This window comes from Dicentrarchus labrax, unplaced genomic scaffold (genome assembly GCF_905237075.1).
Source record: "Dicentrarchus labrax unplaced genomic scaffold, dlabrax2021, whole genome shotgun sequence".
In the NCBI taxonomy this organism is placed as follows: domain Eukaryota; kingdom Metazoa; phylum Chordata; class Actinopteri; family Moronidae; genus Dicentrarchus; species Dicentrarchus labrax.
The window spans coordinates 9,999,371-10,013,973 of NW_026136708.1; the positions used below are offsets into that span (position 1 = coordinate 9,999,371).

Consider the following 14,603-nt stretch of genomic DNA (forward strand, 5'->3'; position numbering starts at 1 on the left):
GCTGTGTTTTGAATGCTGTGTTTTCAAGAGATTTCATCAGGCAACATTGGTTATCCATGTTTTTGTGTGGCAAGCTGATGCTCACACGTCTAAGAGTCCCTACAGAATGTAATCTGAAAGGAAATAGATCAGAGAAACAAGAAATTCCTGCACGCGTTTCATGACAGACAGGCAGATATTCAGCCTTATGAATAAAATGGCACTTTGAAGCAGTGTGCAGTAATTTCATCTGTTAAATCAATCTGTAGATAACCATTTAGGAGAGCTTTCTGAGAATTGTTGTGATACCTAAGATAGCATTTTTCAGTTGCCAAAGGATTATGTAACAGCAAAATAATCTGTCATGGGAAAATGGGAACAAACTATTAGAATTACGCAACACAAGCGGTTTGGTTAGGTAATGGTTTTCCTGCACATTATGGGCAGAAGCACCTGTGATTGGAGGGCTGGGTTTTAAAAAAAATTCGGGGTTTTTTACTTAAGATCAAGTTTAAAGCAGTTATGGTGCTGGTAAGAGATGGCTGGACTAAAGTAACGGCGTCGTGTGGTTAAAGTTAGGGTAGGACCATCTCTGCCCATAATTGCACAAAAACACCATTCTATCCACACTGAATGCTCATTAACCTTAGGGTGAATTTAGCATCACATTACATTACATCACTGACATTTGCACAGTTGGAAAAAATGCAACCTCCCTCATTCTGCCGCAAAGGGCTCCAGGAAAAGTCCGTCAGAAAAGTTTAACCTGACGTTTTGCTGTAACACGATACAGAATCATCAAGGAAACATTCCCTTCTAGTAGGTTATTTTGAAGCTTTAATAGGGTCATGATACTGTTAATCTCGCAATTACCAAGAAACTAATGGATCTATTACTTAAACCAGCCTTTCTGGATCATCAGCTCACCGGTTGTTCAGTATCATGCAAAAATCCTGAATCAGATCTCCTAAACTAGTGAGTCATTTTTAAGGTGATGTTTCACTTGATTGACTGAGCGAGGTGAATGAGGAGCTTACTTACATCGAGAAACAATGCCTCATAAAAATGTATGTAATGAAAACTCTGGATTGACTGCAGTATTGGGCTACCACCTCTATTGGCCCTTTTCCACCACAGTAACTTTTCCAGGAACCCAGGAACCTTTTCAGGAACTCAGAAACAAAACCTGGAACAAAGGTACCTGGAACATGTTTCCAGTTTTGATTCATGGGCTGCTCTTTCTGCCACTTCACTAGACCAGTTTTTTCCAAAGTCCCTCTTTTCTTGGCAAAGAAATTCTCACTTTTTGGGCCTTTTGCTGTAACAGGCATTTTACAACAAACTGAAGCCGAACAGAAAACAGTCAGATTATCACGTCACCTGTCCCCATTTAGTCCAGCAGGGAGGACAAAGAGCAGTTTTAGCTACTAGAGCATGGGATTAGTGACTTACTTAGTGACACGTAGCTGATCTCTAGGCCCCTGGACAAAATCTAGCCTGTATGAATGTAGATTAAGTGGAGGTTTTTGGATCTTTGGCCATGTTTGTTTTGAAACTTTCTCCTTCTTATCCCCATTGCTTGCTGCTTCCAACTAGATTAGCTCCTGCATGGCAATAATGCTCTGCTCTGCTCGCCTTGACTCATTCTCTTTATGTACATACCTATATAAAGTGCACCATATAATCCCTGCAAATTGTGGGGGCCCCCTTCACTGGCTAAACACCCCAAAGAATGTTATAAACCATCTAATCTGTAATTTCCCAGAAACACAGAACCCAGTGAGCAGGCTAGTCTAGCCTGTTGGCTAAACTGTGTTGATTTATCATCAGTTTGGACTGTTCTGACATGTAAGATATCAAAGGGGGGGGGATTACTTATTGTTTGGGTGATTGTAAGTGTGATGCCACCAAAAATGTATGTATATATTTTTCTGGAGAGGCAATACATTATACACACACAGATACAATATATCATTTTAGTTAATGACAGTTAAAGAAAATCCAACATCAACTCAATCCCCTGAATTAATTGGCCTTTCACAGTCTTTAAAGAGGTTGTTATTTCTCTAATGTATAAACATATAATGTGATTCTTCAAGCCCAGAGAACAGCTGAGTGTTATTATGGTAAGGAGAAGTACATTATTCCTTGTTTTATGTAACCTTTAAAACATATTCTGACCCTTTAAGAGCAAAGAGAAAATCCTTCATCGTGCACATCAAAGATTAATTCACCAGTGGCAAGTGTAAACTCTCTGTGTGTGTGTGTGAGAGAGAGAGAGTGAGAGAGAGAGAGAGAGAGAGAGAGAGAGAAAGCTGCTTCCTTTTCCTTTCAATTCCAATTTTAAAAAGTATTATGACTCCTAGACTCCCATTTGGTCATTGGACAGTTCCTTGTCACGCGTGGTAGATTGTAAAGAGAATAGGGTAGAAAAACGTGATTGAGGATTTATCAGAGCCGGTGTTCTTATCTGGGAAAAGTTTAAATGAAAAGTGTTGAATGTAATCTGCAGTCTTATGCTGTTTGCTGATGATGCAACTCTGCCTTCTTTAAATTAAACAAGTCATTGCAGGAGAGTGACTAACACACCACATACAAATCACAAGATATAGTGATACTGTTGATCCTGTCATCATGTCACCACACCATAGTATTTTCAAATTTTCTCTTGTATTGAAATTTACATTACAACCATATTAGTTTGGGCCATAATTCACCTATAGGTTAGGTTAATATGCTCAACAGCCACCAATCCAGAATTGTTTGACCCATATGTTCCCCTGAGAACAGCTACCAATGAGAACAAGGATACACAAATATAAAACCTGTTTTCTTACATTTTGCTCCTTTTATTTAGACCACAAAATATCCAATAATATTTAATTGGGTTAAGGTTGGGCCCTTCAAGCTGCCTGAGGCTCATATGTATTTGGCCTCATTGAACTGTTGTAAAACTGTTCCCAGCAGTGTTACATACACATGAATAATGATGTGACGTATACTGACCACAACAAACAACAAAAAGAGCCGCTTGTGAAAAATAAATTAAAAATAAAATGAAACACCTGCATCAACTTATATTTTGGCCCCTTTAAACACATCATTGACATCACCTTACAAATCTAAGAGTGGCAAACCTAAACACTTGCCTGTTTACACACTCAGCAAATATGGCGTAACATTAGCATTAATATGGAGTCGTGTTAATTAATTGTGTAGCTGCCATCAGGATCAGTTATAGAGTTAACTTAATTTATCATTTTGAGTTTAAAATAAGAATCATTTACATTTTTAGGACCTGTATAGTATTTCAATAGCAGCACCAATGTTTTAGTGTTACAGTGGGGCAGAGTTACACTCTATTATCACCAGGAGTGACAGAGCACTTGGCAGGATAAACAGAGGATGATGTTAAATTATGATGCTGTGTTGATGTAATGTTCATCAATGTTTATCAAGATTTGGATTAAGACTCAAAGCTTGAAGTTTCCTTCCTTACTCTCCTTGAGTTAATGCAGCCAATGAGGTGTGCAAAGTTCTCTGTATGTTTCCACAGTTGCTTACAGCTAAATGCTAGAGTTCACATGATAGATAATTTTATAGCCTACCTGTGTTTCAATGAAAGCTCAGCAAGCTAATTATCTGTAAGTTTAACAGCTTATAGCATTCAAAGTAATGGATTATGCAAGATATATTTTGTGTTTGTGAGATGTTTGTTTAATAGTTATTCTCTATGAGAATGCTCTGTATTGCATTACACTAATTTTCTGATATATGTATTTTATTTTATCTAGTTCTCACGATCATGCTTGACTGCATATATGTGCAATAAATATATGTAATAAAAAGCAAGAACTAATGAATTCACTCTTATTTGAGCTTTGTTTTTCTGTCCACCAACTTTTAAAACTAACCATTTCACTATTTCAACGTATTTCACCAGAAACAGTCTTTTAGTCTATTGTTAATATAAAAATATTGATTAAAGAAGTTTTAAAATGACCATATAAGTGTTTTCCATAAGTCCTTTTTAATTTGAAAAATTAATGTAATGTCTCTCTGACTGAGAAATGTAGCGGGATGAGGTCAGATTTAAGAACTCTCTCCCAGCCGAATTAAAATGTAGACCAGTGAATGTGTGATTAAAAGTCTTGCCAGCTTTAAGACCTGGCGACGTGCTCCCAGGCAGGTAAATTGCCTCACTTTGTCAAGAGAAATGACGACTGCAAAACCCCTCCCTGTTTGGCGTGTGCAGTGTAGTCAAACGTGATATGTGCTCACTCACACGTACTACGTCTTTAAGGCTTCTGATCTATATTTACCTAACTTTCCGACTGATTGTGACACTGAAAAATATCCTCCATGAGTCATGAGGCAGGGAACCGGAGAGGCAAGGGAGTAGGGAATGGGAATAAGACTGAAATCAGTTTAAAGAGGGATCAGTGGACCAGGGTGGAAAAGAGACTAATTGAGCTGAGAGGGGAGGAGAAAAGAGGATAAAAATGGGATGGAGAAGGAATAAGGTGGAGGAAGGGAGGGCTGAGGGAGAATAGCACTCATGTCCTGTTTCTTCATTCATTTATGTGTGTGAATGAAAGAAAAAAGGAGTGATAGAGAAACTTAAGTAAAGAGGGGAGCTGACATGGGAGTGTCTGACATTATACTCCCTCCTGCCCCATTTAAAAGTGCTGTAAAACTCACTGCAAAAGGAAACTCATTAATAAGAGATTTGCATAAATGTAAAATGTCTTCAAACATGCTACATCTGTATTTTCTGAAGCAAGTGGTGGGCCGATTGTGGTTTTGCCAGCCTGGCTGCACCCTCTGTCCTGTCACATGGGTGTAGTCCAGCTTACACTCATTACAATAGCATTACCATTCACCAGTGTGCTTTTGTTCGTGTGTGTGTGTGTGTGTGTGTGTGTGTGTGTGTGTGTGTGTGTGTATTCATGTGTGTATGTTCTCATGCACTTGCCAGTGTTAGAGTTTATTGATCAGTTGTAAACATAAAAGAACTCGTTTCAACTGAATTTTCCCCTCTCAGTTTGTTTGTTTCTCGTTCTTTGTGGCCTATATTCAATACCTCAAGTCTCAATTTCAGCACACAGTACAAATCTGTGCACTTCTAAGCTCGCTAATTAACACAGTATATCTCATTTGCTTAATCTGCACAAAGTTTTTGGCTGTGTGCGTCGACTTCCCTTAGTCTGGAAGAAATATAAAAATATTATATCTAACAGACAGATATGAAAGTGGAATCAATCTTCTCATCTAACTCTCGGCCAGTAACCCTATAAGCCTATTTCCCACAATGTACTATTCCTCCAAGGGAAACAGATTCTTAAGGATTGTGATATTTAATCAATCTCCTTATGAAAATGCTCTTTTACCTTCCATAGAGTACAGGATCAGGAACAATAGTGAGGGTTTCAGTGTCTTGCTCAAAAGGACCCTGACCAAGTGTGTTTGAACCCAAATGATGCGCAATTGTAAGGCCCTTGCAATGCCACTTTTTAGCCGTTTTGTAAAGTAGCCTAATTAGAAGGCATTGTAGTGTAAAATACTTTTTCTACATATCTGTTGGGATCTACAAGTGCGGAAGTGATGTGAGCTGGGGGAATTACTGCAGATCAGGCAGAAAGGAGCTGGATTTGTGTTGTGTTTTTGTATTAGACAGGCCCGGCCTTGTTAGAGAATCCACAAGGGCTCAGTGTTAAAATTTGGCAGACCTATCCAACTCCTGATCAACCACAAATCACTCAGAAACAAGGCAAGGAAGCTGACTTGAAAAAGCACAAAATTTTAGGATTAAGTTTAAGATTTGATCTGATTTACTCTTTCATTCACCCAAAAGAAAATCAGTGATTAAAGGGTCAGGTATGCTGGCAAATGAGGAGTTTTTGTTGAAGGTGGATAAAAGAATGCTCTCATAGTGAAACTTGATACTTATAATCCCAAAGTCCAAAGGGGAGTTCTGACTGCATCTCTGTGCATGTTGCAAGTTATTGTTTGACTTCGTATCTCTCTTACTCAATATTAATATGTTATGTTGCAAAATGCTTTTAAAGGTCCAGTGTGTAACATTTGGCAGGATTTATTGTCAGAAATTGAATATAATATTAATTAAATTTCAATTCAATTCGATTAAAGTTTATTTTTATAGCGCCAATTCATAACAGAAGTTATCTCAGGACACTTTTCAAATAGAGCAGGTCTAGACTAAACTCCTTATAACATTATTTACAGAGACCCAACAATTCCCACCATGAGCAAGCATTTGGCGACGGGGGAAAGGAAAAACTCCCTTTTTAAGAGGCAGAAACCTAGGACAGACCCTTCGGTTCTAGGTGGGTGGTCGTCTGCCTCGAACAGTTGCGGTGAGAGAGAGAGAGAGAGAGAGAGAGAGAGAGAGAGAGAGAGAGAGAGAGACAGACAGACAGACAGACAGACAGACAGACAGACAGACAGACAGACAGACAGGTGCACAGCAACAACAGTAGCAACAACTACTAGTAGTGACTGATGATGAACATGAAGAAGACGACGGCGACGACAACAACGATGGGGGACAACAAGCAGCGACCACAGCAACAACAGTAACCGCAGTAATAATAATAGTAATAATATCAGTAATATTGGCAATGGCAGTCAAGCAGGACCATGGCAGGAGGCTCCACCAGGATCCATGAGAACCTGCGAGATGAGAAAGCACAAGAACTCCGGGGAAGAAGTGAAGTTAGTAACATGCATCAATGGGACATGAATGAGTGCAGAAAGAGAGAGAGAGGAAGAGAGCAGCTCAGTGCATCATGGGAAATCCCCCGATACTCTAGGCCTATAGCAGCACAACTAAGGGATGGTCAGGACTCACCTGATCCAGCCCTAACTATAAGCTTTATCAAAGAGGAATGTCTTAAGCCTACTCTTGAATGTGGAGAGGGTGTCTGCCTCCCGAACCACAACTGGAAGCTGGTTCCACAAGAGAGGAGCTTGGTAACTGAAGGCTCTGGCTCCTGTTCTACTTTTAGAGACTATAGGAACCACAAGTAGCCCTGCATTCAGAGAACGTACTGTTCTAGAGGGGTAATATTAATTCAGGTATGTTTTCATGTGTATAATCACCTGGAAATAAGAATCTTTGTGTTTATCTACGGACGCCATATTGAACCGCCATGTTTCTACAGTAGAATGGAACCAAACACTGGCTGTAAATAAGGACTTTCATATTTCAGAGCCACCATAGTTTCTCCTACACCCTTCACAGCCCTCTCTCATTCCCAACTCATCAAATACAGACACCAGTGATGTTCAGTTAGTTGCAATCTGAAACTTCACCACTAGATGCCACTAAATCTTATACACTGGTCCTTTAAAGACCATTTATCATAATTTAATCAAATCTAAACAGCTAAATCGAATCTTGGAACATTTTCTGTCTTCAGTCTAAAATACAATAATAACTATGCAAATCTGCCACAATTTGGTTTTATTTTAAGCACTATTGTAACACAACTTTAACAAATAGTGTATATTTATGTTATTCTTTCATTCTTTCATCTACCATACATTTATCCTACCCACAGGGCTTTTTAGTGCAAAGTGCCAATTTTTGAATATGACTCTACTATAAATAACAGTTTGCTTGACTTTGTTTTAAATAAGAAAATGTTCATAACAACCCTATATAAATACACCCCTGTTCTATACTGCAGACTCCTCCACAATGTAAACATTTTGCTCTTTCTCCCACATACATTGTAAATCTAACATCTGTACCATCTGTAACATTTGACCTGTATGTCCACTCCTTCACAAGGTTCTTTATAGAAACATAGAAATGATAAATTATGTGATCTCTTATCTTACATTTGGATTATCTTCTCCCTAATAACTATGCCATCATTTGTAAAGGTAACTCTTAAAGACAAGATAGCAGATTGTCATACTGCCACGTCACTGTGTGGAGTTGAGCGCTTGCAGCAGTCATTCGGGCAAAGTTGATGCTTTCTCTTTGTGAACCTCTCCCTCCTTCCTTATTTTACTCCACTGCTTGCTATTTCTCTCCCTCCTCTATGACTCAGTTCTCTGATCTCACTCCCTCAGGGCAGACACAGAGATCATTTTTTTCTCTTGTGAATGACCACAACAAACTTTGACCAGAACATTTCACTGGCATCTGCTGCCCAAGACAATAAACATGCTGTGCAGTGTCTCCTTGACTTTTCCCTTAATGAACCAAACTCCAGTCCCTCTCTTATACTGCTCTCACTGGGAAATATTTCACCTATAGTTCACTTACTGTGCTGGTTTGTAGTTTACTTTTGGGTTAACACAATGATTTTCAACCCAGGGTACTGGTATGCCAAGGGGCACATTTATAGAGCTCTGCATGGTCAGGCCCCTGCCTTCTGCCGCCCTATATTACCAGAAGGTCTCTATGGTCCTCTGATCAGGGTTTGTTGGTTGTACCTCAATCGAGGCTTAAAGGACACTGTGCTTTTAAGGTTGTGGCTCCCAAACTTGGAACTCGCTCCCTTTGGACTTCAGATCTGTGGACACCTTTAATAAGCAGCACAAGACCCAACTGTTTAGACTGGCCTTTGTATAATTGTATTGTATAATCTTATTTCTTTTGTAAAAGTTTAAGACTTGTGAAAAATGCTATAAATAAAGTTACTTACATACTAACTTAACATATGGATAGTTGAAATTGATAAACATATTTAGCAAAAACAAATGGAAAGAGTTGACACAGCTAAAAGTAATGAATAAATGGCTAAGACTGCAAATAGTAGTATTACAATAACAAAGTTGGCCAAAAAGACCTAATTAATTAGGCTGTATTTTTAGAAATTGCGCCAATATCTACTTTTATGTAAGGAATAAGGTTAAATTACATCCACAATCAATTGATACTATTATTCATTTTTGATTAATCACATATCTTCTTGTACTTTTTGTGTTAAAATAGGTTTAACATTTATAGTAAATGTTCTGGACACACGTGTACACACAGGCATTTGCAACGTGATATGAGCAATAAAGTCAGTTACTGGCTTCAGACAAGTCATCTGCTGGTACACTAGTTATCCATGATTAATGGCTGCTTTTAAAAATGTCAGACACCATAATGTGGATAACAGCATGAAGCCATGACGTCAGCCGTGACTCGTTGCTTTATTACGCGCTGACCGGTGGTGCTGCTAATTACCCGTGGCTAATTGTTGGTACATGCAGCACACAGACACGGTGTCCAGGAGCTGTAGATATTTCTGAGAGATTAGCAGTTTGAGAGGCCAGTTAAAGGTGAGATTAAGACATTCCCTGCATGTTCTCTGTGAAATCCGCCTATTTTTGACCACTTAAATCATTTACATGTGATTACTTTTGCTTTGCTGAGGCTAGCCAGTCAGTCAAACTGCATGTATGGTGAGTTCAAGTTGTGTGGTCAAGTGTTTGATGGAAGTGATAAAAAATTAAACACAGCATTCTCATTAATGTTCAAATGTAAGATTTGGTCAAGATTCCTATTGTTAGTGTGATACTATTGTTACTACTACTGTTTTTGTATACATGTTTAATCCATTTATAATTTTGTGATCCGGATCATCCATACTGTAGGGATCCCTTCTCTCTTGTTCTTTTGAGGTTTCTTCCGTTTTATCTCCAGTTAAATGGTTTTTTGGGGACTTTTTCCTTAACCAAATCCATTTTTGATATTGGGCTCTATAAATAACATTGACTTGAGTTGAACTTTGTTGTTGGTGGCTGTTTATAGTCAGCTTGTTGGGTATGTTGAAATGGATATGCTTAGCTATAAAGATTGGTTTGTATATATGTCTGCAACTGTTCTTGTTCACTTCTGCCTCATTCCCACAAAACCCTCCACACCACAAATAATACTTCACACGTTTGCATGCCACTTATATTGAAATACTTTAAACAGCAGATGAAAACCACCACAAGTGTCAAATTCATATTTACAATTTAATGCAAGCTCTGTGTTTTTTAAATTCGACATAATGTGTGATATGTCACATTATGTCTCATGTTGAGATCATACAGTGTATTGCCTATACATTAGGGTAATAATCTAAACCTTAAGTAGATTAGGTGTAATCTTCTTACTGTGCCATAATTAAAGATTTTCACATACATGGATTGATAGCTACTGCCAAATCCGTTTAGGAAATCTGGCACCCAATCACTCAAAGCTGTGCTAACTTGTAAAGCTCACTGTTACGTCAGAAGGCCCTCTGCTGCATCGCAGTATAAACTGCTGCCTCACAGAAAACACACCTGCATTATAGGAACCACAGCCGCATGAGAGGACCCAATGAGGAAACTACAACACAGCACAAACAGCTGTATCACAGCTTCAACTGCTGTGCCACATCGCCAAGTGAACTGTTGCAGCATGCGGCCAGATGTTACATCACAGGGGGAATTGGCTGAATCACAGAGTAAACTGTTGCCTCACAGGTCTTGGACTCACTTTATCTCTTGATTAGATTTGATTTAACAGTGAGAATTAACTTGAAATGTAGAACGTGCAGGAAACCGCTCTGCCGCTATTACCAATGGTTGTTTTTAAAACATAAAAACCTACCAGTCAATGAGAAAATATTTTCTTTGGCTTTGGTACAGTATAACAGAGAAAGTCTCTATGTACACAGTGGATTTCAGCAACATTTATTAACATTGGAAACAGGCAGATCAATTGGTCGCACTAAAGAAGATAATAGTCCATATAATTGTGTATGGCAGCGAGGTTATTAGGAAACCAAATAATAGGCACACAGGTAATATCAAAACAAAGTAACAGATTGAATGAAGAATTGTTCAAATCCAAAAAAGGTATGTAAGAACTAAAAAAGGGGTTAAAGATAAGAAACAAATAAATCAGTAAACAACATAACAATTATGTTGAAGCAAAACAAATGTAGAAATGATATTGTGCGAATATTAGGAGTCAGTTCCTCGAGATAAAATGGTTGTTGTTGCTTTTTCTCCAGTCAGGTGCAGCAGCGTCAGTGGATGTTTAAGTCACATGCTTCATGAACGTCATGCTCTATTCTCTACTTCCATTGCACTTTGTCACATTTTTGCTTACACCAACTTTTCCACCTTAGCCAAACATATTTTGCAATACCTAAACTTTTCCAGTTTTTTTTATGCACAAATTGAAAATGTGCATCAAAACAAGTGCTATAATCATTATAATCTGATTTAAAAACTTTCTAATAAAACTTCTCACTTCTCTGATGATTTGTTGGTTAGAAGATCATAAAATACTTTTATTGTGTTTTAGGAATGGAGCCTTTTTGTGGCATTATTTATTTGTAGAGCTTGAGAGAAAGACAGTTATTTTTTTTACAATGTAATGCTATATGAAAAAGCACTATTCTTTCTGACCTTTGTTGTTGACAGTCTTTTTGGTGCCTTTTAAGTCTATGTGTCTATCTGGACATGACACAAATAAGCAACTATCACTGAGACTGTCCTTCCTAGAAAAACGAAAAAACATCAGTTGCTTCAGCAAAAGCCCCAAAACATGTGTTTAGGTTTAAGTGACAAAGTCCTCAAGCAGCCTGAGTAATTATGACTCTTGTCTGTCTGGAGCAAAGGAAGAAGTAATGTGTCATTGTTATAGAAACACTGAGTCTACAGAGGGAGGCAGTCTGGGTGGCGAGTGGGTGAACCCAATGTTTGAGACCACTGTTCACTTCCTGCTTCCTACCAACAGTGGTCACATGGTCACTCTCTAACCTTAACCAAGTGGTTATTATTGTTACCATGACGAAGAAGGTCCCCTAATCTTATTGACGTAATTTTATCCCAAACCACGATCTTTCCATAACTTTAACCGAGTTGTTTTTGTGCACAAACCTAACCAAACCTTAAAACATGGGGTTGTAAGATCAGAAAACACAGTGATTTGAACCAGTTTGAAACCCTTCATTGTGAAAGTCTGCTTGATTCAGCTGCCAAGCACAGTGAGACATCTACACAGGACTTTGATTCTATCTGGACAGAGGTGGGAGAAATATTAAAGAAAAACTGCTACTCTCCTACACCGAAAGCATGATTGCTGCTATACTCTGTGTTTGCAGGCTTACCCAGGTTTGTCTGGCAGGCGCAAGCTCAAGGACAGACAGATAAGAGAATACGAGGACACACACACACACACCTACACACTCACTGAGCATACGTACACACACACACACACACACACACACACACACACACACACACACACACTGATTGAGCATACATACACACTAACACATGTTTCCAAGACTAAGTCAAATATTTACAAAAATCAGGGAAAAGTGAGAAAGGAATGAAACATTGTCTCAAATAATATAATCTCAATGCAGTATTCATTAAAGGGCTCTATAGCCAATATGCCAGTTCCTCTTTCTTCATAACAACCCAAGGAGTGGGAGTATTTATTTTAAATTTATGTTTGGTAGATTATTTCTTTGTTGTAACAATGCTTCTTAGCAATAAATCTTATAGCACTAGAAAGCCTGATTATTTCCCTTTTAAATGGTGCCACATTTGTAAGGAACATGCATTTGTGGGATGAGCAGCAGAGCTGAGTATGTGGGTTGCGCCCATGAAAAATTTGCCAAATCTTCTCTGCCAATACCAAACAGCCTTTCTTTGCTGTTGACTCTTATTTGGTGTTGTTTGGTATATTGGATGATTGAAGTCTGAAGAAACAAGACATATTGGCAATTTAACAATTTAGTAATTTATCAAAGAGGAGCATTAGTAGCGTGTGGAAGAACCACAACAACCTGGCACCTCCTCTTCATGCTGGTCACCAGCCTGGTCACACACTGCTGTGGGGTGGCATCCCATTCTTCAACCAGCGTTTGTCACAAGTCCGCCAACGTGGTTGTGTTTGTCACTCTGGCACGAACAGCACGCCCAAGCTGATCCCACAAGTGTTCAACAGGGTTGAGGTCAGGACTGCTGGCAGGCCATTCCATCCACTCCACTCCCAAATTCTGGAGGTAGTCTCTGATAAACCCCACTCTGTGGGGGCGAGGGTGGATAGAGTTTGGTCCCAGACTGTGGAGATATGGGATTGCAACTGGTTGCAGAATTTAATTTCGATATCTCTCTGCATTGAGATTGACTCCAATGATGACAAGCCTCGTTTACGGGTACCAGAAGATCAAATTAAAAGTCAATAGCAACAGCAAAGACTTGGTATTGGCAGAGAATATTTGGCAAATCTTTCATGGGCGCAACCGACATACTCAGCTCTGCTGCTCATCCCACAAATCCCTCAATCCCAAAGTTCCTTACAAATGTGGCACCATTTAAAAGGGAAATAAACAGGATTTCCAATGGTATAAGATTTACATTACACAAGCATTGTTACAACAAAGAAATAATCTACCAAACACAAATTTCCTTATTTTGTATGCAGTTTATATATATATATATGTTGTAGTTAAAATCAATCTACTCACATATATAGACATATATTGTCACTTTTACACACTTGACACTCACATGCATGTCTCCTCTTTTTTGGTATCTATTACTTTCACTAACACAGAAAGTTCCTCTTTAAGCAGAAAGTAATGCTTGTACCAGGAAATAAAACTTGCTCAGCTCATCCTAACCTGATATGAAATAGCAGAACTATGCAATGATGCAATTCAAAGTCATCTTGTATTCTTAGTTAGCTTTTCATTTTGGCAGTAAGTAACAATGAACAACAACAATCAAACAAATGCAAAGGAGAGCAACATAGTGTTTGCTCATGAGAGACTGTATGGAGAATTTTCAAACCATATCTGAGATTTAAAATCAAGATTTGTTGAATATTCAATAAATAGAGAAGCAGTCAATATCTTAGAGTCTCTGTGGCAATTAAATACATTATGAGAGTTTCTCAGCCAATCACAGCACGATTAATGACCTGCCTTCCTTCCTCCTATTAGTCCTTCCTCTTTCCAACATATTCTCTCTTACACATACATACATTTTCTACATTTACATGCATATATGTGTGCATTTAAATGTATAAATATGAGAATAAAAATGTGTGGATGTAAGAATTAAAATAAATTGATGTGAGAGTGAGAGCATATGTATGTGAAAGGAGAATGTATGTGAGAGGGCCAGAATGAATTATGGCTTGTGCAGCCCTTCATAAACTTCACAAGCTCCCATGAAGAGTGCATGTCAGGACATTTTTGGCAGGGGATCTGTGATGATTTATCCACAATTCATGGAGTTACTTCCCCAATGGATCTCAAGATATGCCTTTTGGGCAACCTCTCACATTCTAATCTTAAACATAGTCATTACATCAAGCTTACAAAAATTTATACTGCTCACTGCCAAAAAATGTATTGCAGTGAAATGGAAGTCAGATCTCCCATACCCAGTTGGATTGTGGCTCAGTTACATACCTCTGGAAACAAAACTTTACTCTTGGAGTATCCTGGTAGCTCACCTGGTTGAGGGTGAAGAAAAGATTCCATGTCAGGTACTGTGAATGTAACCAACCTATCAACAATCAGGCAAGCCCTAATGGGATTTCACTTCCTGCAGTGGGTACACATACTGTATAAACAATGTTAAATCAAGTGGAG

The 14,603-nt window shown here is 38.5% G+C and overlaps 1 long non-coding RNA gene across 1 annotated transcript in view; it reads right to left on the bottom strand.

Moving 5' to 3' along the window:
• Window positions 1–12,597: 12,597 nt before the first annotated feature.
• Window positions 12,598–14,603, bottom strand: part of LOC127367910 (uncharacterized) — a 2,220-nt gene continuing 214 nt past the window's right edge. Inside the window, exons 2-3 of the long non-coding RNA XR_007885562.1 lie at window positions 14,421–14,464; window positions 12,598–13,026 (exon numbers count right to left, since the gene is read on the bottom strand). This is a non-coding gene — a long non-coding RNA (uncharacterized LOC127367910). The remainder of the gene's footprint in view (window positions 13,027–14,420; window positions 14,465–14,603) is intronic.